This window comes from Astyanax mexicanus, chromosome 1 (assembly GCF_023375975.1).
Source record: "Astyanax mexicanus isolate ESR-SI-001 chromosome 1, AstMex3_surface, whole genome shotgun sequence".
Classification (NCBI taxonomy): Eukaryota; Metazoa; Chordata; class Actinopteri; order Characiformes; family Acestrorhamphidae; genus Astyanax; species Astyanax mexicanus.
The window spans coordinates 90,187,673-90,203,727 of record NC_064408.1 but is presented as its reverse complement, the minus strand read 5'-3'; the positions used below and the strand labels follow the sequence as shown (position 1 = coordinate 90,203,727).

At 40.4% G+C, this 16,055-nt stretch overlaps 1 protein-coding gene across 1 annotated transcript in view; it reads right to left on the bottom strand.

Moving 5' to 3' along the window:
• kcnb2b (potassium voltage-gated channel subfamily B member 2b) overlaps nt 1-16,055 on the bottom strand; it is a 137,720-nt gene that overhangs the window by 96,821 nt on the left and 24,844 nt on the right. The gene's annotated exons all lie outside the window — the stretch shown is intronic.

The following is a 16,055-nucleotide window of genomic DNA, read 5'->3' as shown; positions in this document are numbered from 1 at the left end:
GCTCCACCCATTCAGCCTACAGCAGTTTAGCTACAACCCATTCAGTCTACAGCAGTTTAACCCCACTCATTCAGCCTACAGCAGTTTAACCCCACCCATTTAATCTAGAGCAGTTTAACCCCACCCATTCAGCCTACAGCAGTTTAGCTTCAACCCATTCAGCCTACAGCAGTTTAGCTCCACCCATTCAGCCTACAGCAGTTTAACCCCATTCATTCAGCCTACAGCAGTTTAACCCCACCCATTCAGCCGACAGCAGTTTAGCTACAACCCATTCAGCCTACAGCAGTTTAGCTCCACCCATTCAGCCGACAGCAGTTTAGCTACAACCCATTCAGCCTACAGCAGTTTAGCTCCACCCATTCAGCCTACAGCAGTTTAGCTCCACCCATTCAGCCTACAGCAGTTTAGCTCCACCCATTCAGCCTACAGCAGTTTAGCTACAACCCATTCAGCCTACAGCAGTTTAGCTCCACCCATTCAGCCTACAGCAGTTTAGCTACAACCCATTCAGCCTACAGCAGTTTAACCCCACTCATTCAGCCTACAGCAGTTTAGCTCCACCCATTCAGTCTACAGCAGTTTAGCTCCACCCATTCAGCCTACAGCAGTTTAGCTCCACCCATTCAGCCTACAGCAGTTTAGCTCCACCCATTCAGCCTACAGCAGTTTAACCCCATTCATTCAGCCTACAGCAGTTTAGCTCCACCCATTCAGCCTACAGCAGTTTAGCTCCACCCATTCAGCCTACAGCAGTTTAGCTCCACCCATTCAGCCTACAGCAGTTTAGCTACAACCCATTCAGCCTACAGCAGTTTAGCTCCACCCATTCAGCCTACAGCAGTTTAGCTACAACCCATTCAGCCTACAGCAGTTTAACCCCACTCATTCAGCCTACAGCAGTTTAGCTCCACCCATTCAGTCTACAGCAGTTTAGCTCCAATCCATTCAGCCTACAGCAGTTTAGCACCTCTCATTCATCTCAGTGTTTTAGCCCCTCCCATCTCAGCCAGCAACTCCATTCACTTGTGAAGATGGTAGCCAATTAGAAGAGAGCTCAAGGCACAGCAACATTACTGCTTGTTTAAATGTGAAGGAATAAAGAGAGATTGGAAAATGGCGATTTATATATGAATCAGGATGGTTCATAAACACACAGAAAGTAGAGCTCAAGCAATAAAATCAGTAGAAAATACCAGCAAAATGTCAATTATGGCCCATTCAAGCTTTAAAAGTGAACAGTGAGTCTATACTCGGCCCCAGGCTTTTCTTAGGCTAGAGCACGATTTAGCCAAAAGGGTCCTCCTTTCCTTTTGAGGCCACAGGCATTATGGGTAACAGTACCAGCATGCCTCATGCCCTCGATGATGGGCTGATATGGTGAGAGTGTTCCAGCACGGCGCTCTGGTAATGGACTCCATCCGCATGCCGTTTCATCATGAAGGACACATTAGCCTGGGTTAGCGCACGGCTGCACTGTGCACTGAGGCTCAGCTGCTAATGCCTTTCTCTCTCTCTCTTTCTGCCTCCTTCATATCCATTCTCCTCACACTCTTACAGCCTCCACCTCTTGTCTTAGTTACAACAGGCTGATGCAAATTCTACAATGTAAGAGTTCCCCTTAGAGGTCAATCATAATTTGATTTACATTGTTATGTCAAGGACCCACATTGTGCATTTCTTGAATTATATTCTTTTCTGTTTGTTAGAGAATCAAAACGACCTTTTCCTAATTGCTTTTGACCCCTTTAAATCAAACAAGCGGTTTCTTTTATTGTGTCATTAAACTGATATATTGAAATGTCTGTTCTGACTGGCTGTAGTGTATCTTCTAGCTGACCAGGCTACAAAAACTGCCTGTCTGTCTCCTTCATTAGTGTTGCACTATTTAGGGTGAATTGTTTAGTTTATGTGTTAAACATAATAATCAATTAATTATTTTGAAAACTTTCTAATCAAACAGCATAAACACACCAGCAGTGTGAACACAGCAGCATTAATCAATCAGCATAAACACGCCAGCAGTGTAAACACACTAACGTTCAGTAGACACACAAAAACCAGCATTCACCAGCCACACAAACAGATCAGTATTCACCAGCCAAATGAACACACCAGCATTAACCAGCTGCATAAACACACCAGCAGTGTGAACACTGCAGGATTAACCAGCCACACAAACACACCAGTATTCACCAGCCACACAAACACACCAGTATTCACCAGCTGCATAAACACACCAGCAGTGTGAACACAGCAGGATTAACCAGCCACACAAACACACCAGTATTCACCAGCCACACAAACACACCAGCAGTGTGAACACAGCAGGATTAACCAGCCACACAAACACACCAGCATTAACCAGCTGCATAAACACACCAGCAGTGTGAACACAGCAGGATTAACCAGCCACACAAACACACCAGCATTAACCAGCTGCATAAACACACCAGCAGTGTGAACACAGCAGGATTAACCAGCCACACAAACACACCAGCATTAACCAGCTGCATGAACACACCAGCAGTGTGAACACAGCAGGATTAACCAGCCACACAAACACACCAGCATTAACCAGCTGCATAAACACACCAGCAGTGTGAACACAGCAGGATTAACCAGCCACACAAACACACCAGCATTAACCAGCTGCATGAACACACCAGCAGTGTGAACACAGCAGGATTAACCAGCCACACAAACACACCAGCATTAACCAGCTGCATAAACACACCAGCAGTGTGAACACAGCAGGATTAACTAGCTGCATAAACACACAAGCGTTCACCAGCCACACAAACACACCAGTATTCACCAGCCACACAAACACACCAGTATTCACCAGCCACACAAACACATCAGTATTCACCAGCCACACAAACACACCAGTATTCACCAGCCACACAAACACATCAGTATTCACCAGCCACACAAACACACCAGTATTCACCAGCCACACAAACACACCAGTATTCACCAGCCACACAAACACACCAGTATTCACCAGCCACACAAACACACCAGTATTCACCAGCCACACAAACACACCAGTATTCACCAGCCACACAAACACATCAGTATTCACCAGCCACACAAACACACCAGTATTCACCAGCTACACAAACACACCAGTATTCACCAGCCACACAAACACACCAGTATTCACCAGCCACACAAACACACCAGTATTCACCAGCCACACAAACACACCAGTATTCACCAGCCACACGAACACACCAGTATTCACCAGCCACACGAACACACCAGTATTCACCAGCCACACAAACACACCAGCAGTGTGAACACAGCAGGATTAACCAGCCACACAAACACACCAGCATTAACCAGCTGCATAAACACACCAGCAGTGTGAACACAGCAGGATTAACCAGCCACACAAACACACCAGCATTAACCAGCTGCATGAACACACCAGCAGTGTGAACACAGCAGGATTAACCAGCCACACAAACACACCAGCATTAACCAGCTGCATAAACACACCAGCAGTGTGAACACAGCAGGATTAACTAGCTGCATAAACACACAAGCGTTCACCAGCCACACAAACACACCAGTATTCACCAGCCACACAAACACACCAGTATTCACCAGCCACACAAACACATCAGTATTCACCAGCCACACAAACACACCAGTATTCACCAGCCACACAAACACATCAGTATTCACCAGCCACACAAACACACCAGTATTCACCAGCCACACAAACACACCAGTATTCACCAGCCACACAAACACACCAGTATTCACCAGCCACACAAACACACCAGTATTCACCAGCCACACAAACACACCAGTATTCACCAGCCACACAAACACATCAGTATTCACCAGCCACACAAACACACCAGTATTCACCAGCTACACAAACACACCAGTATTCACCAGCCACACAAACACACCAGTATTCACCAGCCACACAAACACACCAGTATTCACCAGCCACACAAACACACCAGTATTCACCAGCCACACGAACACACCAGTATTCACCAGCCACACGAACACACCAGTATTCACCAGCCACACAAACACACCAGTATTCACCAGCTACACAAACACACCAGTATTCACCAGCCACACAAACACATCAGTATTCACCAGCCACACAAACACACCAGTATTCACCAGCTACACAAACACACCAGTATTCACCAGCCACACAAACACACCAGTATTCACCAGCCACACAAACACACCAGTATTCACCAGCCACACAAACACACCAGTATTCACCAGCTACACAAACACACCAGTACTCACCAGCCACACAAACACACCAGTATTCACCAGCCACACAAACACACCAGTATTCACCAGCCATACAAACACACCAGTATTCACCAGCCACACAAACACACCAGTATTCACCAGCCACACAAACACATCAGTATTCACCAGCCACACAAACACACCAGTATTCACCAGCCAAACAAACACACCAGTATTCACCAGCCACACAAACACACCAGTATTCACCAGCCACACGAACACACCAGTATTCACCAGCCACACAAACACATTGGTATTCACCAGCCACACAAACACATTAGTATTCACCAGCCACACAAACACATTGGTATTCACCAGCCACACAAGCACACCAGTATTCATTAGCAAACCAAACACACCAGTGTTCACCAACCAGATAAACACACCAGTATTCACCAGCCACACAAACACACCAGTATTCGCTTGCTACACGAACACACCATAATTCACCAGCCACACGAACACATCAGTATTCACCAGCCACACGAACACACCAGTGTTCACCCAGCCAGATAAACATACCAGCATTCACCAGCCACACAAACACACCAGTATTCACCAGCCACACAAACACACCAGTATTCACCAGCCACACAAACACATCAGTATTCACCAGCCACACAAACACACCAGTATTCACCAGCCACACAAACACACCAGTATTCACCAGCCACACAAACACACCAGTATTCACCAGCCACACAAACACACCAGTATTCACCAGCCACACAAACACACCAGTATTCACCAGCCACACAAACACATCAGTATTCACCAGCCACACAAACACACCAGTATTCACCAGCTACACAAACACACCAGTATTCACCAGCCACACAAACACACCAGTATTCACCAGCCACACAAACACACCAGTATTCACCAGCCACACAAACACACCAGTATTCAACAGCCACACAAACACACCAGTATTCACCAGCCACACAAACACACCAGTATTCACCAGCCACACAAACACACCAGTATTCACCAGCCACACAAACACACCAGTATTCACCAGCCACACAAACACACCAGTATTCACCAGCCACACAAACACACCAGTATTCACCAGCCATACAAACACACCAGTATTCACCAGCCACACAAACACACCAGTATTCACCAGCCACACAAACACATCAGTATTCACCAGCCACACAAACACACCAGTATTCACCAGCTACACAAACACACCAGTATTCACCAGCCACACAAACACACCAGTATTCACCAGCCACACAAACACACCAGTATTCACCAGCCACACGAACACACCAGTATTCACCAGCCACACAAACACATTGGTATTCACCAGCCACACAAACACATTAGTATTCACCAGCCACACAAACACATTGGTATTCACCAGCCACACAAGCACACCAGTATTCATTAGCAAACCAAACACACCAGTGTTCACCAACCAGATAAACACACCAGTATTCACCAGCCACACAAACACACCAGTATTCGCCAGCTACACGAACACACCATAATTCACCAGCCACACGAACACATCAGTATTCACCAGCCACACGAACACACCAGTGTTCACCCAGCCAGATAAACATACCAGCATTCACCAGCCACAAAAAAATCCAGTGGTTACCAATCACACAGATACATCAATGTCACCAGCCACAAAAACCCCAGTGTTCACCAGCCACACAAACACACCAGTATTCACCCAGCCAGATAAACACACCAGCATTCACCAGCCACACAAACACATTAGTATTTACTAGCCACACAAACACACCAGTGTTCACCAACCACACAAACACACTGGTGTTCACCAGCCACATAAACACTCCAGTGTTCACCAACCACACTAGCATTCACTAGTCACAAAAACACACCAGTGTTCACCAGCAACACAAATTGAACAGCAATCACTATTTGCACAAACACACCAGTGTTCAACAACAACACAAATTGACCACTTTTCACCAGCAGTGTAAACGAACCAGCGCACACCAGCCACATGAACAAACCAGCATGCACAAACTGCATGAACACACCAGTGTTGACCTTCCACACAAACACACCAGCAATCACTAGTCACAAAAACACACCAGTGTTCACCAGCAACACAAATGGAACAGTTTTCACCAGGGGTTAAAACAAACCAGCGCACACCAGCAACATAAACACGCCAGCGTTTACCAGCCGCATAAACACACCAGCGTTCACCAGCCACAAAAACACATTAGCATTAACCAGCTGATGGCGAGCATGATGATCTCAGGACAACACAGTCATGATGAGAATGGTGATGATAATGGAGTCTTGCTGATTGTTATGAAATGTGCATAACATCAATATGCATGAACAGCTACTGAGATTTGAAAACCATGCATTTGCATCCTGTGCCGAGTTTTAAGGGTTAATAAGGTCAATCCCTCATGAATCTCAATGTTAGAGTGAGTCAAATTGGTTGATTAGGATCACAGAGTGATAGTAGCATTTAAAGTCTAACTCACTGCAGCGGAAACTGAACTTTAAATAGCTCACTCACTAATTTCCTTAAGGCGACTTAAAGCGTGGCGTCAAATAGAGCACAGTTACTGCTGTGTGTGTGTGTGTGTGTGTGTGTGTGGTAAAACTGTCATTGAGAGTTCACTGAGGTAAAGATAGATATTTAAGGTGAAAACTTGTCCAAGACACACACACACACACAGCCAGATTTAGACATACTGATGCAATACTTTCCAATTGTTTCACTGGATCCGAAAGCATCAGAGTGACAGCACAAATGTTGCATAAAAAATGAGTCAGGTTTTGTGGTCAAATAAGGCAAAAAATGAGCTTATTGACAAACATTCTGCCTAAAACTCTGCACATTCCTCAAACGCCATCCCAACAGTGAAACATGGTGGTGGGAGCTTTATGCTGTGGGGATGCTTTCCTTTAGTGGGAGCTGGCATCTTTTTAAAACTGCAAGACGACTTGATAGGCAGTGCAAAACACAGAGATCTACTGCAGGACGTTTTGCTTTAGTCTGCTAAAAATGAAATGAAGTCTGGATATGAATGAAGCGCTGAGATTTCACATCATAATGTACAGCCATACTTAAAATATATAAATTAATGGAATGATCTTATATTATCCTTACAGTAGTCCAAACATCACTAATGTATCATATCAACATATATATCATATTTGAAGTTAATGAAGTACTGATTGCAGTGTCAGCAGAGAAAGTCGTGTGGCGTGTGCCGGATTATGACTGGTCTAAGTCACACCAGGCAGGGTTCAAACCTATGACCCTGAAATCCAAAGGTGCTTAAATCTACCCAGCATGGCCTGTGAAGCTGTTATAATGTGTATATGCTCACTAACGCCCCTCCTCCTGCACTTCAGCACTTTAACCAGCACGTTAAAGAGAACAAAACTCACTCTGACCACACAGAAGGAAACGTACCCACATATGATTCCAGCACTGGAGAAATAAGCAGAGCGCTCTCTGACTGGAGCTGCTGAGCTGTCTGCTGTCTGTGGTCATTAATTAGCCTATTACTGGAGCTAATCCCATAACTGTGGGCTATGACCTAAAGTGGACCTCAAGTGACTGACCAGTGCTGCCATTAAACTCTGTAACACCACCACTATAGCAGCTACTACTGCTACTAATAAAATATTATTAAGATAATTTAAAGTATTTTTGGGATAGGGATACTCTTGACTATATTCAGTAGATTAAAGCATTTATTAAGTAGGAAATAAAAATCTGTATTTTTTTAAACAATGTAACTTAGACTCTGATTTTGTATAAAAAAAAACTAATAATGTAATAAAAAATATTTAACATAAAATGCTAGTTTAGCATAGTTAATACTAAAGTGCAGAATATATAGTGCATGCATAGAAACTTCAAATATTAACAATTCTACAAAAAAAAAATACTCTTAAAGCTTCATGGTAAATAACAAAGCAAATCAAAAATCTTTATTCTAAATGTATTCTAAATATTTTAAAAAAAGTTATAATAAATATATTTGTTTTAAATATTTAGAAATATTTATAAAAATATATATATATTTTATTGTATAAAAAATAATGAGATATTATTGCAAGTTATATGATAAAGCACGCTCCTAGTAGTAATGGAGGAACACTGTTACAAACAGAGCCTGGGAGTTGAATTATATGAACTTGTTTATTCATCATAGAACCCTCAGAAACTCACCTAGAAGTGAGACTGATCATTTGCATATTGCAATCTTCCTCAATATCAGCACTGCAAAGTCCACTCTCAGGGTATTTAAAAAATTATATACAGTAAAGTAGAGCTGTGCGATACGGTAAATCATCCAGTTAAACAGGACTAATTGCACCCTCTGCAACGAAATTAAGTTGTGCAGTTGGTCAGTATTGTTTTTAATGCACTGAATATATCCACAATAATCTCAAAAAAAGGTATTGTGTGTATCACAATAACAAAATAAATCTTGTATTGCTGGTCTGTTGTGTGTTTTGCTCTATTTTGCTGCATTTGTTCCATTTTCACCCATAAACTTCACATCTAGGCTGCTGGCACACGGCTGCCATTCACACAAATGTTTTGGCCATCAATATTTCAGCAGAAAGTGCTTGTGTTTTTTTTTTTTCCAGCCCTGTCAGGCTAACCTACTGCTGCATGTTTCTGCTGGATTGCACACATGTACTTATTAGGTCTAGTTTAGAAATTAAACATGTGCATATTAAGTAAAATACAGAGTTACATACTCTGTTATTGATCAAAATCAAATTTAAGACATACCCATCCATACCAATCTATACCCACCTATTCCTATCCATACCCACATTTACCAATCAGTACCCACCTATATCTATCCATACTCATCTATAACCATCCACACAAATCTATATCCATATATATCTTTCCATACCCATCTATACCAGTCAAAACCCACCTATACCTATCCATACCCATCTGTAACCATCCACACAAATTTTTATTCATCTATACCCATCCATACCCGTCTATACCTATCCATACCCATCTATACCCATCCATACCTGTCTATACCCATCCATACCCGTCTATACCCATACATACCCATCTATACCCATCCATACCCATACCCGTCTATACCCATCCATACCCGTCTATACCCATCCATACCCATCTATACCCATACATACCCATCTATACCCATACATATCCATCTATACCCATCCATACCCGTTTATACTTATCTACACAAATCTATATCCATCTATACCCATCCATACCCGTTTATACCCATCACTGTAGCAATTCATTCAATTCAGAGCCCACTGCCTGCACAAGATACTTGCTGAGGCAGTATACTGGATTTGGTAAAAATAGAGCAGTTTCAAACAGTGATATACTGTATTGTGAATGTATATTATTCTGTATATATAAATACTGTATGTACATACAGTATGTTCATATATCATAAAATCAACAGTAGGTATTACACAGAAATGATTATGTGTGAGACATTGTTCCTCATTGTGTGTACTGTGTGACTTACTATCTCTGGAGGAACTAGAAGCTCTTCAGTGCTGCCCACAAACCACTGCACTTTTACCTCAACACAGCACTCAGCGCTCACTCACAACACGTCCATTAGATCACGCACAGCCTAGAGACGCACAGTTAAAAGGCCTGATTAGAGATCCTCCATCAGAAGCTCAGTATCCGGCTATGAGCACAAACTCCATGGCCAGAATTAACCCTTTATACCCTGTTCTGCTCTAATATTAAAAACTTGATTATTAAAGAGTATTTGTAGTTATACCGTTGGTTTTAAAGTTTGTCAAAACAAAATAAAAACGCAAATGTCTATATCATGATCATCTATATCATCTTTATATCAATATCATTTACTTCATAAAACATCATTCTGGGACCTACACGAGCTGCTCATAAACACTGCGCTATCACAAAGTTGCAAGGGACCCAAATTTAAAAATCTGCACTTTACTCAGTATATCTCAGTTTCAGTCAGAAATTATTAATAAAAAATGACAGTATGATTTTGTTATTATTGTAATACACAGTTACTAGGGATTAGTTGTCCACCAATCGTGAGCGCTGCTGCAATTCAGCCTCATTAAGCCTTCCTTAGTCTTTGATGCATTGGGTGAAGGTAAAAGCAAAGGCATCTAATCAGATAAATGGGCCAGTTCAGTGCTTATCTGATGCATGGAAACACACTAATTGATTAATTGCCTTCAAAGCCACGTGACCTCAGCAGTGCAGGAGTGCTGATCTGGCTCGGCTAAAGGTGGTACGCTAACTTTGGCAGCCTGTAGGGTTATATGAGGCCTGCTCGACCTGTTAGCAGGGACAGCAGGGATTAGCATTCACCACAGAGCGTCTTGACTCAGGAGGAAGTGAAAACTCTGTCCTCACCACCTTTAGGACAGAAAGCTATATGCAATAGCATTAGCATAGCATTTGATCATGGGTTTTTACAGTTCCTGACATTTTTCTGAATGGTTTGCATCATTAAATGGTTAAGTTGTCATTCAGAGTGCGGAGTGGAGTGGTGTCTGTGAATGGAACAGATGTTTGTAAAGTTAAATGTTTCTAAATTTTAAATTCTATATTCAACAATGGACCACCTGCAAGAGGTAAACTAGTTTGAGTGTAAAGATATTTTTGGACACATTGTGTTTATAAGACACATGTATCCCTGAAATGACATACAGCTTTGGGAAAAATTAAGACAATTGCTATTTATAGGTAAATGTTTGAGTAAAATGAACATAGGGGTTTTATTCTATTAACTACAGACAACATTTCTCCCAAATGTCAAATAAAAATACTGTCATTTAGAGCATTTATTTGCAGAAAATTAGAAGCTTTCAGACCTCAAATAATGCAAAAAAAAAAAAAACAAGTTCACGTTCATAAAGTTTTAAGAGTTCAGAAATCAATATTTGGTGGAATAACCCTGGTTTTTAATCACAGTTTTCATGCATCTTGGCATGTTCTCCTCCACCAGTCTTACACACTGCTTTTGGATAACTTTATTCCACTCCTGGTGCAGAAATTCAAGCAGTTCAGCTTGGCTTGAGGGCTTGTGATTATCCATTTTCCTCTTGATTATATTCCAGAGGTTTTCAATGTGGAAAATCTAAGAAACTCATAATTTTTATGTGGGCTCTTGTTTTTTTTTTTTTTTTTTTTTTACAGAGCTGTATGTTATGCTAAATCGATGTGGTAATTATAAATGATTATTTGAGCTCAACATCAGCGCTCATTCAGTGCTTCAGTGTTTTACAAGGTAAAGATCAATGAAATTAAAATAAATAAACTATGCAAATAGAAAAGGAGAAGATGCACATGTCTAGGACTGGTATTGCTGGTGGATAATGATATAAGTGCAGCTGCATTGGTGACTTAAGAAGTTGCATTGCTTTAAGTTGGCACAGCAAAGCTTCATGTTAGTAGAAAATGGTTTAAAGTGTTAATATTTTGTGCATTAACCTGCCAAACCTGCACTATTAATGTTAGTAGATAGTATGTACCTACTAGCATTTATTTACAGTACGTGTAACAAGTGTAACTCTCAAAGTTAAAGATTAAACTTAATGGCAATACATTAATTTAAGCATCCAAACTCAAAATGTAAACATTTTCTGATCCTCCAGAGCAGAAAAGTAGCATCTCAGTACTGCAAAAATGTTTTGATATGAAAGTGACAACAGTTTCAGAGCTGAATATGTTAAAGTGATTATAATATATAGCAAAAGAACGTCCCCGTGACACCCGATTCCTCCCTCATCCCTCTGCTTTAATGCAAACTGCCAACTGCAGTGAAATCCCCTGAAGCCCAAACCGAACGTGCGCGCAGCGAGGTCACCTCTACAGCAGCATCGGCTCGTCTGAGCTGGAGGAACACGTGTGAGTTGGGTGAAGAAAGGAAATAAACAGGCATTTCTACTAAAGTAATCACAGCGGAGGAATCACAGCGATGACTCCGGACCTAAACGTTTTAATGCTTCCCTACATAATCCGCATTAGCCGTTCACAATACGCATCTCTGTCCAGAGCGGCCAGTCTGCTGTAATCCCGCACTGAAATTTCAGAGAGTCTTTCTGGGAAATCTCCTGTTATTATTTGTGGACAAAGCCTTTGGTTTTAATCAAATAAATAAGGTTGAGTTTCAAATCCTTTAAGTTTTTTCCCCAGAGAATCCCATCTCTTTCATATTTGCTCCTCTTTAGCTCATTCAGGATCAAGGATGATCAGAAAAAGAGTCACAGAACATGTTGGAAACAACAGACACAAATATAGCTGAGTAATACCATAAACAAACATTTAAATGGTTACATTTGCATTGCATTGAATACATGATAAAGCATACATAATCCATAATCAGAGTAAAATGTGACTGACATCTGTTACAAGATGATTCCTCACAAAATATTTAGAAAAATTCAACTGCAGTTTTGTATTTTGAGTTTCAATCATATATTTAAACTTTAAAATATAAAAGCATATAGTGTTAAATTCTCATCTCGTTCTCATCTCCTGAATACAGCATTGTGTCTCATCTTGTGAGGTGATTGTCTTGTCACACCCCTAATATATAAACATTGATGTCTTACACAAGAATCAAATTTGCACAATAAATAGAGTAGAATAAATGAACTTATTTACACTATTTTTATACTGCTATGTTTTTCATGAAAAAAAACATCAGGGATGAACCTGTTGATGTAGATTGTATGAAAGTACAGGGGTTGGACAATGAAACTGAAACACCTGGTTTTAGACTACAATAATTTATTGTGGCGACAGACAGTTGTGGTGGAAACAGGAGAATTCAGGTGCACATCGAATTCTGCCGTGATTTGGGCACCTGGGGTTTATGTTTTTTGGATATAATCCGGGTTAGCACCTGAACATCCCTTTCAGACAGCTTCCTCTTGCGTCCACAGTTAATCCTGTTGGATGTGGTTCGTCCTTCTTGGTGGTATGCTGACATTACACTGGATACCGTGGCTCCTGATACATCACAAAGACTTGCTGTCTTGGTCACAGATGCTCCACCAAGACGTGCACCAACAATTTGTCCTCTTTTGAAATCTGGTATGTCACCCACAAAGTGGTGTGTGTTGCAATATTTTGAGCAAAACTGTGCTCTTACCCTGATAATTGAACCTTCATACTCTGCTCTTACTGGTGCAATGTGCAATTAATAAAGACTGCCCACAAGGCTGCTCCATGACAGGGGTTTCAGTTTCATTGTCCAACCCCTGTAAATGTAAATGAGATATGTAATTATGTAATAACATATAGAAAGCAAGGAAAAATGTTGGTAACAACTGGACCTCTGTAGGTGAACAGTTGCCACAATGACTCCTGGTTCATTACAGATAGCCAGTAAAACGCGCGTGGGTCTGCTGGTGCTCGGAAGTGTACAGAGGAACAGGGAGGGACGGTTCGTTTCTTGGCGTCTCCTGATTCTCTCTGGCCATAGCAGCGTCTCGGACACGCTAATGAACATTTATGAGCCCCTGCAGCTGTTCTTCCACTTAATTTACCATCAGCCTAAAGGTGGAGCTGAACTCCAGTGGCCGCCTAAGTAGCATTTGGGTTATTGGGCTGACTGAGTGCTGCTGGACACAGTTCCTGGCCTCAGTCCTGCTAAAGATTTTTTAATGCATACGCTTGTTGCCATAAATTTCTTTAAGCACCATGAAATGAATACACATTTAGGGTTTGAGTGAGAGCACACCTGTTTGGGTGAGCTTCATGTGGTGAGCTGTATCAGGAGTTCAGTATGAACAAAAGAAAATTAATATCATTAATATTAACTTTATATAATTTAAATTTTGTTTTATTTTATTTTTTTAGGTAAACCCATGGTGTCCCCATGAATTTTTACGTAAGCTTACGTAACTTACGTAAGCAATAAAATATATTATACTATAGGGGTGTGCATTATCTTATCGTACATGATAATATTGCCAAAAATTCAAAATCTCAGTTAGCCATATCATATTGCATGCAATAATATAATTCTAAATCATTTTTCTAATTCGGTGTTTTGTCATATCGCCAAAAGTATCGTTATCGCAAAAATACCATGAAATATCGTAATATTATTTTAGAGCCATATCGCCCACCCCTATTATACTATATAAATATTTCAAATCAGTTTCTAAAGTTTCTAAACAATACAATTAGAAAATGATAAAATAATGTATGATCCACTTCGTATCCACAGTTTTAAGTTTGACCTTCTGAATAAATTTTTAAAACCTATACACACTAGCAATTAAAAAGTGTTCCATGTAGCACAAACGGATGGTTCCACTTTCACAGGGGTTAATTCTGGGTTGTGGTGCCGTAAGCTAACACTTCCCTCTTTGTCTGAAGTCCCTCCTCGTGCCGAGTGTTCAGCTGTATTTAACTTCAGTAATCTCATTAGGACACACACACTTTACACACCTAGAACACCGCTACTGAAAGGTCTCTCGTAGCACAGCGACCTGCCAGTGACCAGTTATACACTCATGTTCTTCACTATAGCACCATAATTTAGCAAAACTTACACTGCCACGTTTTCAAAAATGTTTCAATATGGGCAAAAACAAACATAAGATAAGCCATTATTAATCTCACAGCAGGGGAATTTGCACAGAAGTCTCAGGAAAATATATAACAATATAAAATAAAGTCTATATATGCTGAAAATACAAGAGAATGCAAAAATACTAAAAAGTATAGATCTAAGATTAGAGGATGCATGGTTCCCGAGTGGGTACATCTTACAGTAAGCAGGGACCCTTGCACATAGGCTAACAGTGATAAATAGCAAATAAATAGTAAATACGTGGTGATATTGCACATTGTTGAAAAAAAATTATGCTACACATGATAAAATTAGCTATTGCACATATTAGAGCACTAGAGCAGAAATAAGTAAAGAGTTTAACCCCTAAGGCCAGGATTTTTGTCAATTTCCTGCCTGACATTAAACCCCTAAATCTTGAGGATTTCTATTCAAACATTACATAAAAAGCTTTTTTGTTTGATAAGGAATGTTACTGAAAATCATACTTGTAATTGTTATAGAAATCTGCTAATGTCAAAATATAATTAATAAAATCATAAAATTAGCTCTTTCCTGAACTTCATTTTAAAATCAATATTTTCCTGAATACAAATCAAACTGTTCATGTCCCTCAAACCTTTAGTTTTGTTATATTTGTCTAGTTTTTATGTTTTTTTTTTTAAACCTGCAGAATATGGGTTGATCCCTGTTACTGATCTGAAATGATTAAGTGAAGTAGAGAGAAAACAGGCAGCTTCTCCAAGTGTCCTGTAGGAGATTTCAAAGCCCTCAAAAACATGTTTTTTTTTTTAAGGAAAAAAGAAATTACTCTATGATATTAATAAAAATAAAATAAAAAAGTATGTTAATTAAAATAAAAGGTATATTGGAAAATGTTTTTTAAAAATCAGGGAAAAAATAGGTAAAAAAACAGCTAGAATGAGAAAACATTGCTGCAAATCACTAAAGCCAATATGTGAACAAGAGTAATGGAAAAGGGTTTTTCAAACCCCTTTGTTTCGAACTGGACAGGATGCTCTTATCAATTGCCATGGGTGGTTGATTAATTCATTTAATTGATTGAATTATTTGGCATTTAACTGATTGATTGACTTAATGCAGTTGATAAGCTAAGATGGTGTTTAGCATCTTAAGTGCGTTTCCATAGCTTTCAATAGGAGATGCTAGGCTAATGTTGCTAATGAA